The 20,852-nt window shown below is 38.3% G+C and overlaps 1 long non-coding RNA gene across 1 annotated transcript; it reads right to left on the reverse strand.

The window, feature by feature from the left end:
- Positions 1–16,365: 16,365 nt before the first annotated feature.
- On the reverse strand, positions 16,366–19,743 carry LOC123633323. Its single transcript, XR_006733573.1, has 2 exons — positions 18,994–19,743; positions 16,366–17,599 (listed from the first exon to the last, which is right to left on the reverse strand). It is a non-coding gene; the product is annotated as an uncharacterized LOC123633323 (long non-coding RNA).
- Between the last annotated feature and the right edge of the window lie 1,109 nt (positions 19,744–20,852).

Genomic DNA, 20,852 nt, shown 5'->3' on the forward strand with positions numbered 1-20,852 from the left:
AGTTGGATGCAGGTATATGTAGTACCAATAATTAGGATTTTCTAGTAAAGAGGTAAATATGTGGTAAAGAGAGTCGAGAGCTGGGCAGTGGCTATGGAACAGAGAGGAAGGAGGAAGCCTGAGCCATATCATAAAGAATTGGCAAGATTCTGTGCACAGAGCACCAGAGAAAAAGCAGTGAAAGACTGCCGGATGGTCTGCAGACTCAAAGGCTGAGAAAGGGAAGACCACTGGGGAAAAAAAATGGGGAAACTGTGGGAGGTGCAGCACCTGGGTAATGTGATAAATTCTGATGTTGAGGTGAAGGTGAGTAACAGGCGTGTGAAAAAGATTGAGAAGAATCTGAATGACAGAAAAGGAATTTTTTAAAAAGCCAGTGGTTTCATTCGTTTTGATCTTGAAAAGGTGGAATTTCTGGTTGTAGCTTTTCTGGCTAAAATTCTGAGGGAAAGAGAGCCAAGAGATGTGGCTGCTTAGAACAGGTGCCATCCTTGCATGAAAGGGAGCTGAAGTCCCTGAGATGGGTGAGGACATCAGACTCTGGGTTTACAAAGGAATGGCAGAGACAGACCCATGCGTGGAGATCATATGAGGGATTGGTACTGTCTTCCTACAAAACAAGTCTTTTCCTGTGTGGGTCCAGTGGTCTTCTTCCTCTGAAACCTACCAATTCCAAGACTGACTGGGTGATTTTTTCAGATGTTCACTTTTGGAGGTTGTTTTAGAATGAAGTTTCAAGGCCATTGTGTCTCTTCTGTTCTTTTGCTTTAAAAGCAACACGGAGGAATGCCTTGCCAACACCAAGGGTTCAGAACTATTTCTGTTTTTCCTAAGGGCTTAATAAGGAAGCAGCTTCTTCTCTCTGAGGAAAATGACAGTTCACAGAGGCCAAATATATTTCTGTAAATTGTGAAGGATAATAATATTGTTCCAATTAAGCTCTTCATGCTCACAGTATAGAGGCCAACCTGACCTCATACAAATAGGACAGTAGGAAAAGAAAGATGCTGTTGCCAAAATGCTCTCACCTGGAAGATAAATGTCTCAAATAAGCACTTGCCAAAAAACTCTAGAGAAGCTAGAAGCACCATTTCATTGTTTCAAACAGATGAATAGATGAATTTGTAAATTGAGAAACTATAGGGAACTGGAATCAGGGAATTTGAAATTATCAGCCATGCTGAGCCAAGTGGCCTTTCTCAGAGTCTAGAATTTCTTATGTTCCAATAACAAAGCCCAAATCCCTGAGGCAAACAGTCCTAGAAAAAATTTTCATTATCGGCTCATTACATGAAGTTAACGCTGAGCTCCTGAAATGTATTTGTTTTACTGAGTACTGGTGATGTGTTTTAGAAGGTCTTCCTAGAATTTACCTGCCTTAAAAATGGTCAAGGGTAGATTTTAATTAAGGACCACCTTTTTCCTTTCTTGCAGACTTAAATAGTAAAATGAGGAACAAAAAGTCTAGGGGAAACCTTTCCTTAGTCCATCTGTGAGTTATAATGTTGTCTGTCAATATGTTTTAAAGTATACAGTGAAAAAATTATTTCTACAATCAGTAAAATATATTAGAAGTGGGAAGAAGGAAGAAGTCACAATTGTACTTAAAATTCAATTAGATTGGCTGCAGGCTTGGCATAAGATTAGCTTGCATGGTGATTTTTTCCTCTCCTTAAATACCCAAATTTTATTCTCAACCATTCATATATACGTTCATGCTGAAGCATCAATAAATGCCCTGGAAGCTTCTTTTTTAAATGAAATTTTGCCTTACTTAAGGAAACAAAATGCATTTGGGAAAGAAATAAAGTATAATTTCATGCCCATTGAGCAGACATATACTCATGCTACCTATGGCTCTTTTAGGAAAAAAACTCCCTTTTGAAGATTGTGGATTTCTGTTGTGTAATATATTATGCTATGCTTGATTCTGAAGGGCAAAATGTAGCTGTATGGCTTTTTTCATCGATGACTGCAGTGTATGCCAGTCAAGTCTATGGTGTTGAAAGCCAATGATCCAATATTTTATAGGGCCACCTTCCCAAGTGACACCCACATGCTAGAGTGGTTCTTCATGGAGACTTACCTCTCCAACTTCTCCTTTCTTTCCAAGGGAAAAGCCCCAAGATGGCTCATTTGATTGTCTAGATTTTCTTATACTTGGTTACTTGGGATCTATTAGTCCAAATGTTTAATCCACAGAATTCTTTTTAAAAATGACATTTTCCAGGGAGCCTCATGGGAAAGCGAGCTTAGGTGGGTAGCAGTGGTGAGAGGATGGAGGGGTGAGAAGGTTGGGGGAGAACACAGTTCAACTTTTGCTGATTTTAAGGTCCAACTGGTGCTGTTCTTTATTGCTGCTATCTGAGAAAAAGGAAAAACATCACCCAAATTCTTCTTTACCACATAGGTTTCTGTTCAGGAAACAAAAATGATTTCAACTTTGAGAACAGCCAGGCATGATGCTAGGAATGGGTGCTAAATCTTGTTTCTCCATCTACTTGTGCATGCTCTGAGTCTCTCGTGCCTGGAATAAGTTAGCAGCAAACCTTATTTTTACTCATACCCAACACTGTTTGAAAAAATCACCTATTCTTATAAAGAATAAGTAAACTAATGTGGACACCATATTCCTTCTTTGGAGAAAATAAAAAGCACATTTCTTATTAAAGGACCAATATTTTTGCAGTGTTGAATAGGTTGCTACTTTAAAACAATTCTGGTTGCTTAAATGTAGAATGCTGAAAAGAGTCAATTCTCACCCCACCCCCCAGCCCAAATCCATTGTTCTGAACCTATTTCTTTCCATTATATTGTGAATTGGACAGTTTTGTTTGCTTCAAGCTTTTGTGTTTTGTTTTGTTTTCCTGACTTGGTTCTTTGATGGCCATAATTATGTTATACCTGACGACTCTCTTCTTACACGCTGGCTTTCGTTTGCATTGTTGCCAGCTCATTCCCACAGGTATTTGTTATTTATTTATGTAATTATTTATTTGGCAATTTGGTTAAGAAATGTTATTTTCATATACTATTTTACTTCTTCAATTACTTTCCTGGTCAATTTTATTTCTTCATAGGCCTGCACTTTCTTGTTGATGTTTCTTTTAAAATAAAAATGTCCAAAAATTATATGAGCTTTTTTTCTAGGTCTTCCTCCAGTTTATGAGTGTTTTTATTTTTTAAAGAAGAATTTATTGTTTTAGTTCATTAAAACTGTTGATTTGAAAAATTGGCAAAATAGTGATTTCTTGACGGAAAAATTGTCAAAAGTACCAAAGTGTAAAAAAGGGCACAAAGTGAAACTCTTCTTATATGCCCTTAATTCTATTCCTCAGAGGTAACCACTGTTCACGGTTTAGTGTATATACTTTCTATGTCTATAGAAATTTAGCTGCATCTATATCTGTGGCTATATATATCTGTCCATTATATATATATACATGTATATATTAATGAATGCAACATACTATATACAGTTGATTCTCAATATTCATGGTAGTTATGTTGGTAAAATTGCCACGAACACTGAATTAGTGAAAACTGAGCCATTGTATTTCCTACGGGAAATACAGAGTTAGGTTCCTGTGAGCCTCTGATCACAACAGTTTTGCCAGCCAATCAATATATAACCCTTTTCTGTGTGCATTTCTATTTAAAGACACCGTATTCAACATATATCATTAATTCAATAACACCGAACTTACAGACAACAGCACTATATAAATCATGCCTGAATGGAACTTTCCTAACACATGTATTTTCTCCATAAGGTACTTCAAAGACTTCTTGTGCTTAAGGACACCAGATAGCACTTTAGTACTATGTTCGGAGCCATTTTAAATAGCAAAAGCAATACAAAAACGTGGCACTAAATAAACCACAAAAAGAACACTTGTTTATAGTATGAGAACTGAAACAGTAAGGTAGAGTGTAAACCTTATTCTTCAACCTCAGCTAGAAATGCACATATCTGTGAACAACTGAGAAAGTATCTTGAGTATTGATTCTGAAGTTACAAATAAGTAGTGAGTAGGTGAAGTCATAAATTAAAGAATCCATGAATAATGAGGATCAACTCTGTATCTTTTTGCAACTCGTTTTTTTCCCCACTCTACAATAATTTATAGACATCTTTCCATGTCATTGCATATAGTCTTTAGTTTATTTACCTCATGTTTTTTGAGCACCTACCAGGCATTGTGCTTAGTGCTGGGACCTTGCATTGAACAAAACAGAACAGAATCTGTGTCATTAATAGATAATATAATGTTGCATAGTAATAAGTGCTTATGGAAGGCCTTTCTGATAAGTCAACATTTGCATAAGATCTGAATGACCTAGAAGAATCAGCCAAGCAGACCAAGACACTAATGAAGATTATGTTTCAAGGCCCGCACTCTGGCCCTGTTGCCCCAGGAGGGATTTGTAAAATTGCAAAGTAGGATATTTTAACTGCAATTGGTTAAGACCAATTGCAATTTGATCTTTCCTCTTTCCTTTTCCACTTTCCCTCTGGCATCTCCCTCTTGTATTGTGTGGTGTCAGCCATGGGCATTTTGGGGAATTGGCTAAAGCAGTGTGTTGGTAGATAATTGACACCTGGCTCGCAGGAAATAAAAACCCTAGTTTGTAGCACTTGTCACTGTCTATGGTGTAGCTATTCCCACCATGGCCAATTTCAAGCTACCAGCATGAGGTCACATAAAGTGAAATTGGGGAGAAATGAGCAGTGGGGCATCATTATGTAGTATTTCCACCACCCAGATGCGACAGATGTAACTTAACATGCTCCTTTGATCCTGGAATTTTCTGTAAATTGGTAGCTAGATCTGGAGGCTAGAGGAGACTAAGGTTTGATTTTTTTTTTTTTAAGCCAGAATTTGTCTTAGTATTGCACACATTCATCAGGAGATCCATGATAGAATAGTCTTACCTTAAATAATGTAATTATTTATCAGCCTGAAGTCAAAGGACAGATGGAAATGATTTATTGAAAATCCTTTTGGAATGATGACTGTAAAAAGGGATAAGCCTGGTTTGCGTTTGTGGGGATGACCCTTGAAAAAAATGTTTAAACTGTGACCATAATCTTTTCAAGAAGTAGCATTGTTGACCACAGGAATTCTGACTCTGCACTCTTGGTAGTACAGGTAAGCTGATGATGTCATTGCTAATCGTTGGTGATTTGGAGTCCTAGTGGTACAATTTGGAGTCTTTTATGCAGAGCAATGTTGAGGTGGAAGGATTAAAGCTATTTCTTATAGATGTTTTTACTTTTAAGGTAAAAGAAAGCACTGCATTTCTCTCTTGCTGTGTGGTAAGAAAAACTTTTAAGGTTATGAAGGATGGTTAGTGATGAGTGTTTTCACACTTTTGAGTGTCTATGGGACCTCTTCTCTGGCTCTGCCTTGATGTCTCAAGAGCATAATTTTTGGCCTCAGCCATTGTAGTTCCTGGGAGTCTCCGTCTCCTCTTCATCCTGTTCACTCCTGAGGTATTAGTGCCCAGTCCATCTGTGGCTCTGGTCTGGTTGATAACTCTTAAATTAGACAACCTTTTCTCCTCTGCCTTCCAGGAATAGAACCACCCCTCCCCCACCCTTCAACAAATACATGTGAACCAGCACATTCTCATTCTTTTGCTGTCCTGGATTCCTCTAACTTCTAATGTAAAAGTCCCTGGGGTCTAATGTGAGGGTCCAATGAAGGTCAAGAACGATGTCTACCTTCAAGGAATGGATCTGGAAGGGATGAGGACAGATCTGAGTGTCTGGGGAACAGGTCTGAAATCTTGCTGTTTGAGAGTTTTGGAGAGAGGTGGAGAGGGCACTGTTGCTGAGAGCCTGCTAGCCTGGGTTCCCCATGGCTCTGGGCCCAGCAGAACACTCTACATGACCAGGACTGACCTCTCCAGGTAGCAGGCATGGGGAGACTTGCACACTGTACCTGTTGGCTCCATGTTACCCAGTTCTGAATCACTTTTCTCAGAGTCCCTAAGTCTACTGGCAGCTTAGGACTATTATACTATACTCATAATGACCAGGCCATGGGCATCCACCCAAATTGTTCTTTACTGACAAGTAAGCCCAGAATCTGGAGTATAAGTGTGAGCATGACTGGTACACACACTGCCCAGGGCTCTTCAGAGCCCTTTCAATGACCTGTGTCTGTGGGATCATAGCTTCTCAACTGGGTTCTGGGTTACTTTGCTTTGACAAGCCTGTACCTGAGACTCTCTCCAGCAGCCAGCCCTGGGGTTACCTGAGCCACTTTGGCCATCAGTGCAAAGATATCAATGTACCTGGGAGCTTAGGTCCTTCAAGGGCAGCCTTGAACCAGTGGCAACCTTATTGCCTCTAGCTGGAACAAACTCTGAGGCAAAATGTTTACTCCAGAAGTTCTTCAGGGTCCAGCTGGAGCTTCCCTCTGAGAGTTCACCTGACATTGCACCCTTGTTTGGCTATGTTTTCTTCCTCTTCTCCTCCTCCTTCTTCCCTGTTCCTGTTTCCTCCATTCCCTTCCTGGCTTCTCCTGTGAGACCTTCTTAATAAGTCATCTTCCTGTGAATTCTTGTCTCAGGGTCTGTTTCTGGGAAGTCAGAGTAAGATAAGGGGCCACAGTGAGCACTTTGGTGCAGGATTCCTGTCCCCGTCCCCGTCCCTCATGGTCTAGGCCACAGAACTTGGTTCTGACCTTGGTAATGCCATGGTCTCCCACCTCCCCTGGCTGGAACCACAGATCTCTCAGAAATAGCCCCCTGGTATGGTTGAGCCCAAGTATCCCTCATAATTCTTGCCAATTCCCCTTCGTAGGATTAGAATCTTCCTTTCCATTTTCCAACTTCTTAAAAATGTTCTGGGCAGAGTTCTAGGAAACACTTCTGCTCCCTGGCTGGTGCCTAAACATTTGACTGTTGTCTGCAGTCACCATGGCAGGGATCTGCCTGGTGATTTCCAGAATCATGCCTGAGTTGGTCAGATCCTGGACATACAGCCTGGTGGCCATGGCTAGGCCAGCCTCAGAGGATGAGTCTATCTGCCCCAGTTGGCATCCTCTCCCAGCTAGCTGTGTGGTGGAACTCCAAGCATGGCTCCTGGCTAGTAAACTTGTGAAAACAACACTTGTATTACTTTAGCTACTAAATTGCTATCATCAAAGCTTAGTACATATGTGTTGAATGAATGAATGAAGAGTATTCACCTAAATTATTGTATAAGATTCTGTTAACACCCAAATCTCTTTCTTGGCACGTCCTAAACTTTGCTGCTGATACTTAAACAAAACAAAATTCAGGATGTGCCCAACAGGGTGGATGAAGTGGCTTTGGCAGAAAGTACTAAAAAACTGATACACACATCCATATATACCCACCATCCTCAGGGCAGCATAGTGCAGGATGATGGGTTCTGGGTCAGGCAAACCTGAGACCATATCCAAGCTCTATCACTTATTAATGACAATCACTAATATTTATGTCACTGTGTGCCAGGGAGTGTCCTAAGCAGGTAGCTTAAAATAATTTATTGTCTGACCCTCACTACAAACCTATGAAGTAGAGAATATTATTGTTGGCCCCATTTCAGCGGTGAGAAAATTGAGGCTAATTGGCTTAACAGACAGTGGCAGAACTGAGATTTGAACCCAGGTCTGACCCCAGAGGATATGTGCTTAATGTCTGCAATACCCGCTGCGTGAGGATATGACCATGAGGATTAAGTGTGAAAATACATTAAATGGGTCCAAATACATGCAGGGAAGAAAGACAGTGCCCCTGCCTCCTACTTTTTTTCCTACAAGGCTGACTTTATTTTTTCAATGAATCTTTTATTTCAGAAAAATTCAAACATCTAAATATTTTCAAATATATGCAAACTATTTTCAACAGTAAAGAGATTAATATAACCCCCATCTACCCGTCACAAGCTTCAATAATTATCAACTTGTAAACACTCTTGTTCCATCTATAGCTCTTCTCTTATTATTTTGTGGTAAATACCCAGCATCATATTATTTCATCCATAAATATTTGAGGGTATATTTTTAAAATATAAAGATTCTTTTTAAGAACACATAATAAAATACCATTATCATGTCTAAAAATGACTAACAATAATTTCTTAACATCATTGAACATCCCAGCCATATATACATTTCCTAACTGTTTCTCTTACACTTTTCCCCACACATTTGATTGCATGAATTAGTATTATATATAATGTCCATAAATTGCAATAGGTTGCTATGTCTTTTAAGTTTCTTTTAAGCTATAGTTGCCCTTCTTCACAGTTTTCCCTCTAGTGATTTAACTGGGAAAGAACTGTCTTCCCAGAGGTGGATGATTGCCTCCTCATCATGTCCCTCTTTTATTCTTTTGGTTTTCTCCTCTTGCTGGGATAGCAACAAATCTCTGTTAGGTTGTTCCCAGTATTTTGCTAATACAAATAATTGACAGTGAACAACTTTGTACATATGTTGTTTTGGATTTGTGAAGGTGCATCTTTCAGGTAATCTCCTAGAAATGAGATTGTTGGAATAAAGGATGAATGCATCTAAGAGAATGTATTGTCAAGCTTTGAATTTGTGCCAGTCTGTTAAAGTATCTCAATGTAGAGTTAGTGTAGTTTTGACTTGCACTTCTTTTATTATGAATGAAGTTGAACATCTTTATATATTTTTATATCCTTTTTTATCGTGTGTGTGTGTGTGTGTGTGTAAACTGTCTATATGTGTCTTTTGCTAGTTTTTCCATTAGGTTTTTGGTTATTTCTTTCCTGATACTTTTTAAAGATATTAATATATTGGGTAGATTAGGTCTTTACCTGTGATATATGTTTAAAATATTTTCTTTTAATTTGTCATTTGTCTTTTAATTTTGCTTATGACTTTTTTTGCCGTGCCAAGTTACTTTTTTTTTTTTTTTGTGAGACAGGGTCTCACTGTGTTGCCCAGGCTAGAGTGTAGTGACGTCATTATAGCTCACTGCAACCTCAAACTCCTGGGCTCAAGTGGTCCCCCTGCCTCAGCCTCCTGAGTAGCTGGGACTACAGGTGTATACCACCACACCCAGCTAATTTTTGTATTTTTTTGTAGAGATGGGGTCTTGGTCTGTTGCTTAGGCTAGTCCTGAACATCTTGGCTCAAGCGATCCTCCTGCCTCGGCCTTCAGAATTGATAGGATTACATGAGGCACTGTACCCAGATGGTTCTTACTCTTTATTGTGACCTTCAAGGCCCTTCCTAATTTAGCCTCTACTATTTTCATCTTTCAACCTCTACTCCACTATATTAATAAGTGTCCTATGCTCCATTTAAACTTGACTACTTGGTATCCTCTAAATTCACTGTAAAAGTTTCTCCTTCCTACCTGTGTCTCAAACTTTCCCTCTTCTCTTATTTTTTTCTTTGTAAAATTCTAAACATATTTCAAGGCCCATTTCAAATATACATTCTCCATGAAGATTTTCCTTATACTTCAACCCAATGTCACCTCTTCTTCCTTAATCATCCCACTGAATTTTGTACTTCTCCTTGGTATCTACTTGATGATATTTGCTGGGAGCTTATTTCACCATTTTCCTCTCTTCCCCATCCTATCACCTGCACTGATAGAATATAATCTTGAGGGTAAGGTTTTACCTAAATCATCTTTCTATAACTTGAAGCAATAAGCATCATACTTAATACTGGAGTTCAATAAATTATTAATAAATTCAATGGAAAGTGAGATGCCAATTTGTTTGATACTTACATGAATACTTTTTACCTTTCCAGCTTCTTAAGTTTGGGATAGGAAAGGTTCACACATAGGACAATATTTAACTACGACTTTTTGATGAAATCATATTTGCACTCTTTTCCGGTGCAAATTTTCATTGGAAGAAGATCCTTGAAGATTCCTGAAAAAATGTTCTAAAAGTAAAGATGGAATGTGCCCCATAAGGTAATGGCCATGTCCTGTGAGACATAGTCAGGAACTGTCAGGAAATCCCGAAGGACCATGTAATCAGATGATGTGACATCAAATCCATGGAGTAACTCAAAACATAGCTGTGGGGCAGGAATCTGGAAGTAACCATAAGTCTTTTTCCTTTTGCCATCCTACAATCTAGGTTATGGGGTTTTAGCTTCCTTATTCTATCTATACAGGCAGCTTCACCCTCATCAAGATATAGCTTTTCATTTCCATATGCCTTAGCCTCATTTTATGAACTAACATCTCCTTCTCAGTCAACTGAGAATAGTGGTATTTTCTAAAGCACTCTTAATTGATATTTGATATTACCCATAACATTCCAATTAGAGACAGTGAAAATAGGGCACTAATTAAAAATAAGCTTTGGGTGTTAAGAAAAATATTTATGTAGACAATCTTTGGAGAAAGAAATAAATTGAATGGGATATCATATGCCTTGAGTTATAGTTTTCATTTTATCGAATCTATCTATATCATCTTGTTTCTCAGAGTAAGCTAACTATCAATAGTGTGGTACTAGGAATATGACATCTCCTTTTTGGAGTATAGAGGTGGAGTTTTCAACAAGTGTGGTTAGGGTTGGATAGAGCGGTACAAGGTTGTGTTTACATAGAAGCTTTCATTGGAAGAACTTTGAGTGCTTTATAAACATTACCTCATGAATCCTTCCAACATCTTTAGGAGGTGAATGGAGTTATTGTCCCCATTTAACAAACAGAAAAATTGAAAAAGAGAGAGCTTGAGCTTCATATCCATCAGTCAATGGTCTATGTGACCATACGAATATGACCTACCTAGCCTTTTCGTTCTTGATGCTATAGTTATGCCTGCATAAATGATACATCCCTGTTCTGATTTTATGCTACCGCCATTTTTCTTCTTTTGCATTAGACCGTTAAAAAGTAATCACATAGAAACCTCCATAAATATTCTGTATTATGAGTTACTCATAATACTCTGTATCATCTTTAAACTTCCACCAAATTTCTACCATCAAAGTAATCCTTCTGTAACAGAGCTTTGCTTTACCCTATGATTTAGAGGTTGCATTTCAGTTATTTAACTACTAGAAATACAGCCACTATCCCAGATTTGAACTAATACTAGCCCTAGGTCAGTAATAGCTGTCACAAAACCCATGAACCTTGCTTTGCAGAAGACAGCACTAGTTCAATCACTTAAGCAAAATATGTAGACTAAAGCAAGTAATAACAGGACATGGGTCTTCTGACATCAGTAAGAATGACAACTGACAAAGGAGGGAGAGTTTTAAAAAGCAGTCTGCTGTGGGTAGTGGGACTATATGAGGGATTTTGAGTATTTTCAGAAAAAAAAAGACCATTTAAATGACAACTGACTAGTTATTAAATCTTGTTTCTAGTTCTTTGTTACAGTATTTTGGAGAGTGTTTTCTCCCTTACGTAGCTCTGAGATAAAAAAATAAAATACAGTGATATTATAAATATGCAAGGTTAGTTTGATGTACTGATAGGTTCTTAGTGAAATTAAATTTGAGTTGTTATATTTTGTGTATCTATAAGACATTTGTAACTATTTTAAAGACTAATATTAGAAATGGTTAAAAAAAAAAACAGAAGTCTTTGAAGCAATATATATCAGAAAACGAAGAGCGCCTCATTCCCTCTGAAAGGGAACAAATTGTTTTTTGTCCAGTATCTGTATGGAGACTTGGCCAGTCAATGGGTGAGATATATGCAGGCCCTCTGACAATTGTCGGAAGGTCTTGATATTGCTGCTAATGATCTGTTGACAAGAACACCTGGTGATAGCAACAAAGGTGAGTGTTACTAGAGAAGAAGGCCTGGAGACCTCACCACAGTAGTGCAGGACTGGCAGAGAACAGGGGACAGGTGCCAGCCAGAGCCCTATTACCTGGCCCTTAGTAAGTTACAGGACCTACATTTTGTGGACTCTACTTGGCACGGAATAAGGATGAAAGGGGTTCAGTTTGACCATATTCTTCAGATCCATACATAAAACATATTCCAAGGAGAAAATCTGATTATACCCTTTCTGCAATCCTGCACCTGAATCTTTAAAAGCACTGAATATTTTTGACTCAGTGTTCATTGGATCATTTGCCAAGTAAAATCTGGCCTTCAGAGCACTTGGAAAACACGTCTTGTGAAGAGTCTGTGTAGCATTCTGGGTGGGGTGATTTCGAAAAGGCTCAATCTTAAACACAAAGCAGAGCCGTAAGACCAGTGATTAGGGCTGATGCAACAGCTTCACAGCTATGCTGAGTGTGCAGTGTCGGCGATGCTCTCAACCCATGCTGCGTTGACACGTCTTTCACCATATGTTGACAGGAGAGGGCTAAATAGTGTGTGTTACGCTTTTTTAATTCCGTATTCAAATAAACTTAGTTTCTGCAAAAGTTATTTGATAATGAGAATTTATATATATTTTTCTTTTAGCTTTAAAAAATTGTGAAATATTTCATACCTATAAAATAATAAATATCAAATATAAATGATAATAAAACTTATACCCCTGTGTTTACCACCTAGGTTAAGAAAGAAAACTTTTCTAATCCTGTTGACACTCGCTGTGAGTTATTTCTCACTCTCCCTCACTGCAGAGGTAACAGCTATCTTGACTTTTGTGTTTATCATTCTCATCCTTTTCCTTACAGTTTTACTATATGTAGATATAGATAGATAGAGATACTCTTGTTTTAAATTTCAGAATATTATAGGGGTACAAATGTTTAGGTTACATATATTGCCTTTGCCCAGAGCTACAGGCATGTCCATCCCCCAGACAGTGATCACCGCACCCATTAGGTGTGAATATACCCATCCCCTCCTCCCCCTCCCACCTGCCTGACACCTGATGAATGTTACTACCATATGTGCACATAAGTGTTGGTCAGTTAATACCAATTTGACAGTGAGTACATGTGGCGCTTGTTTTTGCATTCATGTGATACTTCACTTGGTAGAATAGGCTCTTTATGTATACGTATCCCTAACAAAATAGTATTACTAGTTTTACAAGTTTTTGAAGTTTATAATATTTTTTTCTTCTTTGATTTGCATATTTGATCAGAATTTTATTCGTGAGATTCATTCACAAGCATGCAGCTGATTAAATTTCTCTGTTGCAGAGTAATTCAATTATGTAAATATACCACAAGTTATCTATTACTCCCCTTTTGACTGACAGCCAGGTTGTCTCCAAGCTATCGGAAACATTATTGTAAATGTCTCCTGGTGTTCACAAGCAAGACCTTCTCTAGGATATAGAAAGTGGAATTTGCTGGTTAGTACAATATGCACATCTGCAACTTTATTAGATAATGCCATATTATTTTCCAAAATCAGTGAACCAATTCACACTTGCATGAATAGTGGGTTAGAGTTTCCATTGCTCCACATCCTCTCCAGCCTTTAGGATAGTTAGACTTTCAAATTCTTGCCAATTCAGTGCATATGAAATGGTGTCTTGTTGTTGATTTAGCATTATTTTTCCTGGTTCCAAAAAAAGTTGAGCTTCTGATTATGTTTCTCAGTCATTCATGTTTCTGCTTTGGTTAAATATTCGTTTTGTATGCCCATTTTGTTATTGAGTTGTTGACTTTTTCTTGTCTGTTTTAGGGGTTCTTTATATATTCTGGATGCAAATGCTTTTTTGATTATGTATGTTTCAAACATTTGTTCCCAGATTATCTTTTCCATTTCTTTTGACATGGTCTGTTTCTTTAAAATTTTTACCAAGGTAAACAAATATTGTCTGCTTAGTATTTAAAGAGGTAAAATGAGATTAATCATACTACTCAGAATTTTTATTCAAACATAAGAATTTGAAATAGCACAATACGTTTGTGTTAATTATTTTAAAAGGCAGAATGACCAAGATGTGTTTCCTGACAGATCCTCCAGGGCAATCTATTGAGATGATGATATCTAGTCTTAACCAAATGGATTCCTTTGTTTATTTAACTGAATCTTGTCATCATTGCAGGCATATCCAAAAAGGCTGTAAAAAAAATCAAATAGCAACACACCTTTTTCTTTCCTCCCAGCATCCCATTTCTGGAAGAGTAGTTTACACTTTGTCTCCCCTTCCTGATAATCACTCATTCCTTATCCTCAGGTGATCTGGCTTCTCCCACTACTCACTTGGAAACTTATCTTTCAGAGGTTGCAGTGACTTTGTAATTTCCAAATTGAATAGCCTCTTATTTGAGTTGCCAGATTTAGCAAATAGAAATACAGAATTTGCAGTTAAATTTGAATTTCAGATAAACAACCAATACATTTTGAGTATAAGTATGTCCCAAATGTCCCAATATATGTTCCAAATATTTGCCCATATCCCCCCTTGAAACACATTCAATGGAGCACAAGGTGCTATTTATCAATAATATTTATATTAATAATCCCCTTGCAGTGATTATAATGTTGGAATGAAACAAAGACATGGAAATTTTGGTATGCAGTTTGTGTGATACATTTATAGAACAGTGAGCTGTGATTACATTCCTTTCTAATCAAACATATTTTCATCAGTCTCTAGTCTCTGCCTCCTTCTGCTAGAGTCTCCCTAGGTAGTACAATTCAGGGAGAAGAGGCCAGCTAACCTGTTATTCTAGCAGGGAGAGTTACAGTCTCAGAGAACGGCTCTGACCAAGAGAATCTAACTTGGGGAAAAGAGGAGGTAGGGCTGGGGGTTGGAGAGCTTGGAATTGTGTTTAAGGCTCTTGTTACTCTCTGTCATGTAATCTCACTTTTCTTCTCTCTCCTCCCCTAATCACCTATCATACACTCTTACATTCCCCCAACTCCTCCTGGAAGAAAAATGCAAGAGACTAATACACATAAATCCCAGAAGTAGAAATTAAAGCAATAATAAAATGTCTTGGGAGAATTTCAAATAGGTGAGAGATGTGGTCAAAAACCTTTCTGAATAAATGGACTTTTGTTTGATTTGACTTTTTAATTGCAGCAATAATTTCAAGATGCAAATGATTTGAATTACAGGTTTTCAGTAACCTGGAAATAAGAGTAGTATACCATAAATAATGGCAGCATTATTTTGTATGCCATTGTTTTTGGCATTGAAATGTAATTCTTCATCTAAGATCCACTTAGATGCATTTTGATATAAGATTATGGTTAGATAACTTTAAAAACTACTTTCCAAATCCAGAATTCCTTAGGGAAAGAGAATTAGGTTTAAAATCCAAGGAGGAAAACAGGAGTTATATAAAATACAATGTGTCAGATTGTAGCATCAGCAACTTGCTAGTCATAAGAAAGATACTCTGGAAGACAATGATTTTTAAGGTGCCACTGAGACATTAATGCATTAATAGCCTAAGAATTGATGCGACTATTAATTTACAACTTGGAGTAAGTTATGTCATGGCTGAGCCTAACTCAATATAGTGTCACTGCCTGAATCTCAGAGTCAGAGACTTGTTTTCTTGAGGAATTGAAGGCAGTAATAGGGGAATGGACTCCACCCACTCATCTCTGTCATTTGTTGGTTAGTGATTCAAGGCGAAGCAGGGCCATGTGTTGATCAGCTGATTAATAAGCAGAGCACTGGAGAAAGCCAATGGAGCTCCCAGAGAGGTGGAAAATGTCCTTACCAAAGCTTTGAAATCCTGGAGTGAGGATTCCTAAGTCAACTTCCTCCTTTGCCTTATCTTTAAAATTGCCCCCCACCCACCCCCAAGAGAGACAGTTGCCCGGGGCTAGAGAATTAAGTACAATTTGGAAATGTTTGTAGACTTGACCACAAAAGTACAATTTCAGCACGATATCCCCACCCACCTCTGCTGGGGCACCTCTGGTTTTCTCTAATCCATTTTGAACTACATTCCAGTGACAAGGACACAAGGAAGAGGGCTGGTTGTATTTGCATTGCTCATTCCACTCATCCTTCCAGGAGAATAGGCTGTATGTTTACAACCAACCAGTAGAACTTTGGGTGGAAAATGTTTTCACCCCCTGTTATCAGAATGCAGCCAGACTTAAAGAAGACTGGTTATCTATCAGTCATTTGGTATTCTAAACGCGCGAGTGTGGACTCCCCACCTACCTGTGGCTTGCCTGAACTGTAACTGAGTTTGTCTCAATTGGTTGCCTAAATGCAGGAGGGATTATGCTTCCCGGTACTTCAACCAAAAGCCCAGTGCTTAGGCCAGAATATTAATAATATTGTAAATTCATAAAGGACAGAACTGACATCTTCTAAGAATGTAACAATGAAGTAAAGTGAGTGCTTTAAAAATGAATATAACAAAACATAAACTCAGAAATGAGCTTGATCATTTAAAGAGTCATTTAGGGAAACAATGCAAATTCACAGCGTTTTTTTTAACTCCTTTGAAAAAAAGTCTTTGAGGAATAGCCTTGGTTGCACATGTGAAAATTCTTCTTTATTTTAATGGTATTACTCATTTTCCCATCAAAATTAGTCTGTCATAGTTGGAAAAGAAAAAAAAAAAAACCTCACAGGCTTCAGAGAATCACAGACCTGGGTTAAATCCAACCTCTGTTATATTCTGGGTTTATGATCTTGGAAAGTGCTTCATTTACTCATCTAAAAAATGGGAAAATTACAAAAGCCTCTAGAAATATGCATGTCCTGGATCCAGCAATTCTACTTCTAGGAAATTATCTGAAGGAAACGATCATAAAAATCCACAAAGATTTATCTATGAAGAATGTTCCTTTGCAGTATTGAAATATTGGAATTGTTTGGCTAGATTATGATATATCTACATATAGGAATACCAAATAGTGAGTAAAGATTTTGTCGAAGAAATTTAGTGACATAAAAAACTGTTCAGAATATAACATCAAGTGAAAAATTATAAAGTTATGCACATGGTGACTAATTTGGGGGAAAAACTATATTTATACATTTACTCATAGATAAAAGACTAGACAGATAAGCATGGTAATATCAGCAGTGATTCCATCTGGGTGGTAAAAGCAGGTTTGGTATCTCTCTTCTAGATTTTCCAAACTTCCTTCAATGACATATACTAATTTTATAATTATTAAAGAAATATTAAATGGGAACATTAATAGATTTGTGATAATAATTACATTAGGTGAGATGATTTATAAAAAACACTTAGTTTAGTACCTGGCATTTAATCGGTGTTTTCAATTATTTTTATTCAGTTTAATCACTCGCCATGGATTTAGCTCAAAATGATCTTTGACTTGAAACAAAACCAAAAATATTACACTTTAATGGATGAAGATTTGTCACCATTAAAGGCAAATCATATATTCAAAAGAATGCGCTGTAAGCTAAGACAGCAATTTCAAAAGAGATGTTCCTGAAATGCCTTGAGCAATGGGAAAGACAGTGAAATAAGCATTTAAACTTAAGATGACCACTTTGGAGCATTTATTTGGACCTATAAGCTTTGGTTTGTTTAAAAACCTTCATTATTCTATAGCCACATTGGGTACAGAGACGGAACAAAATCTAACTCAAAGCGAGCAATTAATCTGTCATGATAAATGCCCCCTCTTCTTCAGGCTGATAAAAAAATATCTTGGCAGAGCTTCTTGTGTCATCCCCGAAACACTGTGCATGTGACCTGCTGCTTTCTCTTGCAACATTCTCCGTCCTGCAGAAATGTAGACGGGGCTTTTGTGGGTATGGTTGGAAGACAGCTCGTGGTCCCCTTATTTCTCTTCCTGCACTATTGCTCCTCCCTGTGCTGTGCCCCTGTCCCCTCAGCCAGGACACGCACACACACAGAAACATACACAGTCACACACAGAGACATACACACCATATACAGAGAAATACACACAGACACACATACATACACACACTCACACATGCAGAAACACATACACATACACACATACACAGAAACACACATACAGAGAAACACACACAGACACAAATACATTCACACACAGGCGCACACACGTGCACACACATTCCTACTTTCCTCATCCTCTCCTATTCCTTCCCTTGAGCTGTTAGGAGCTCCTCCTGTTTTTTTACCTAATCTGTGTTTTAGCATTTCCCATAGAATATAGCAAACATGGCTTTGCTTATCTCACTCCCGCACTAGAGTTCCTTGAGAGATCTGCCCCTTTTATTAACCTCTCAGAGCCTTAGTTCCTTCCTCTTCGTTTTTCATTGGCATATGGGAGCATAATGCCTCACTTGTCAGTTTGTTGCGGGCATCCCATTGCGTAATGGAAGTAGCGCTCCTGGCATGTACTAGGTACCCAATGATGGAAGCTCTTATTATAATTTATTATATTATCTATTCACTTTTCTATCCCAAGGGCCTGACGTAATGTCTGATGTGTGATGGGTGCAAAATAAATATCTGATGAATTAATGAATTAATTTACAAGCTTATAGAATAGGGCTTTCAAACAAAAGAATAATGCTGTTTTGCAGTGTTTATAGGAGATGTGGGCAACAAACCCTGCACTTCTCCTTCTCACCCCTTTCCCCAAACAACCTCTCTGGTGCCCATCTTTGGACCCAATTTTTCCTTGGGAAAAGCAACTGCTACCATCTAGATACAGAAAGTCTATCAACTGTTACTTCCACATAGATAGAGCTTAATAGGGTTAAGAGGAATTGTCTCCCTTGATCCTCATCTCCTTAAGCTTCCTAGTTTATTGTCCAGAGACCAGTCTTCCTTAGCTCTGTTAACGTCTGTGCTTTCTTTCAATCCACCAAGCAAAGCTGGCTGCACCAACCTGACCGAGATGAAGTCAACTCCACTGCTAACCGCAGACTGTATTGGCTCTGTTAATTCTAATCTATTCACCTCTTTCAGTGTTCACAAAATCACTGTTAGCTGATTTGCATTCCACCTCCTATCTTTTCCCTACTTCCTTTTAGGAAGATGTTTGTGAATTATTTTAAGCCAGTTGAATCACTCTGAGAGTTAAGTGCTATTTTTAAGCTTTTGAGGAACAGTTGAGAAGGAATGATTTAGGGATGTGAAGCATTTCACAATAATATCCCACAGAAACTTCAACTTACCAAGTTTGTGGTAAATTTCAGCGTATGAAGATATTCGAGGTAAATGAGTCCCTGTTCTCAGATATTAGATTCTAAGGCACCCAGGAGCAAAGTGGCTTGTTGAAGCAACAGTGTAGGGTGCAGGTGAGAGACACACACAGCCACCTGCTGCTTGAGAGAATCTTCCTTTCCAACGTCTTCTGAATATACTGCTTCCTCTCACTACTGTCTCTGTCTGGGTGCAGAACTTTGTCCTCTTTTATTAGGACCCCTGTCTCGGTGTCCTTATCAAACTTGCTGCCTCCCGCCGGCAGCCTCCCCTTTGAAGACTGTGCGGTGGGTCGAGGGTCCAGGCGATCTGGCAGAGTGGGCAGACAGACCTCCAGAAGCAGATCACAAGGCGAGGGCCCTCTTGAATAATCATCCCACTTATTTCTGATGAACCTTTTCTGTTCCCACAGCCTCCTAACCAACGCACATACATTTCCCTACCAGAACCCCCTACTTGTTCCAGGAAGTCTTCCCTGATTAATAAGGACACAAATGTTTTATCTTATCTCAGCTTTTCTAGGCCTTTATGTTGACTGTTCCCATCTCAGTTCTGTGTCTTGTGGCCCCTGGCGTCCTCCTTACTGCTGGCCTTTATGTGGAAATCTATGCCGTCCCGATCAGCTGTGCTGTTTCATTTTGCCGTCTGCATGTCCTTACCCTGCTGGTTCAGGATGTTATTTTCAGTAATAGACTGTACCCAGTTAGAATGGAAAGACCATGTTTCTTTCCTTTCTTTCTTTTTTTTAAGGTGATCAGTAAAGCACCAAGTGTAATTATGACTTAATAAATACTTTTTTTTTGGTTGATGATAATGAAATGTTCTTTCATAGTCACAGGCTGTACCTTCCTATAATCCAGGTACTGCAGGTCATGGGGAAATAATAGTGCGATGTTAAAGTTGATGAAATCTGGAGTCAAACCTTTGTTGTTAACAAACTGAAAACTTGCATATACATTTTGAATAATTTCTTCATATACATTGAACTAGCTACCTATCATTGGTCAGGGGTAAAAATAAGTCCACAGTTTTCATCATGAATTATGCAGTTTGGATAAAGATAAAGAACATTCTAAATTGCCAAGTCTGATCCAAACTTCAGGGAAATCACTACTCTACATATAAAGTAACAGACAGCGATACTTTTTACAGTGAGTATCCCAGATATTTTCTCCTGACATGGAGAACACTGAGAAAATCTAACACTAAATTTTGGAGATATTACCAAAGTCACTCATTTTACAGGGAAGAAGGATGATTGCAGTAGTATTTTTGTCACTGTATTGCTGTCATTCCTGATAATAATTGTCAATTTAGGGGTTTATATTTTATTCAGACTTATCAATAGGAATATGGGCATGGAAAATTTTAAATTAAGAGCTAGGAGTCACCCAAGAGCACTTCTGTTTTCTAAAGAAGAAAACAGATCCTTCCAAAGATAACTTATTTAAGATTAGATGGTAATGTCTTATGAACCCAGGCCGGCGGCTTTGCAACCGGGCTGCCCCTATGAGCTCTTGGCACCGAAAGTAACGCAGGACTGAAAGGTGCTGAGAAGTTGCTCCCAAGGTTTGCCTATTTATGCAGAGATCTTCACAATGCTTTCCTGATGCATTCAGGTTTGCAGAGGGGTTCCTGAGGGCATAATCAACGTGTGCTTGTGTAAATGGGGAACACATGCATGGTCCGTGAAGTAATGATACACTGTAATGAAAACTTGTTCCCAGTAGTGCTGAACCATCACTAACCTGGCCTCGGTAGGCCTCGGCAAGTAAAGAAAATTAAACTCGACATCAGCAAATATCTGATGTGGGGAAAAAGAGTCAAAGAT

This window comes from Lemur catta, chromosome 2 (genome assembly GCF_020740605.2).
Source record: "Lemur catta isolate mLemCat1 chromosome 2, mLemCat1.pri, whole genome shotgun sequence".
In the NCBI taxonomy this organism is placed as follows: Eukaryota; Metazoa; Chordata; class Mammalia; order Primates; family Lemuridae; genus Lemur; species Lemur catta.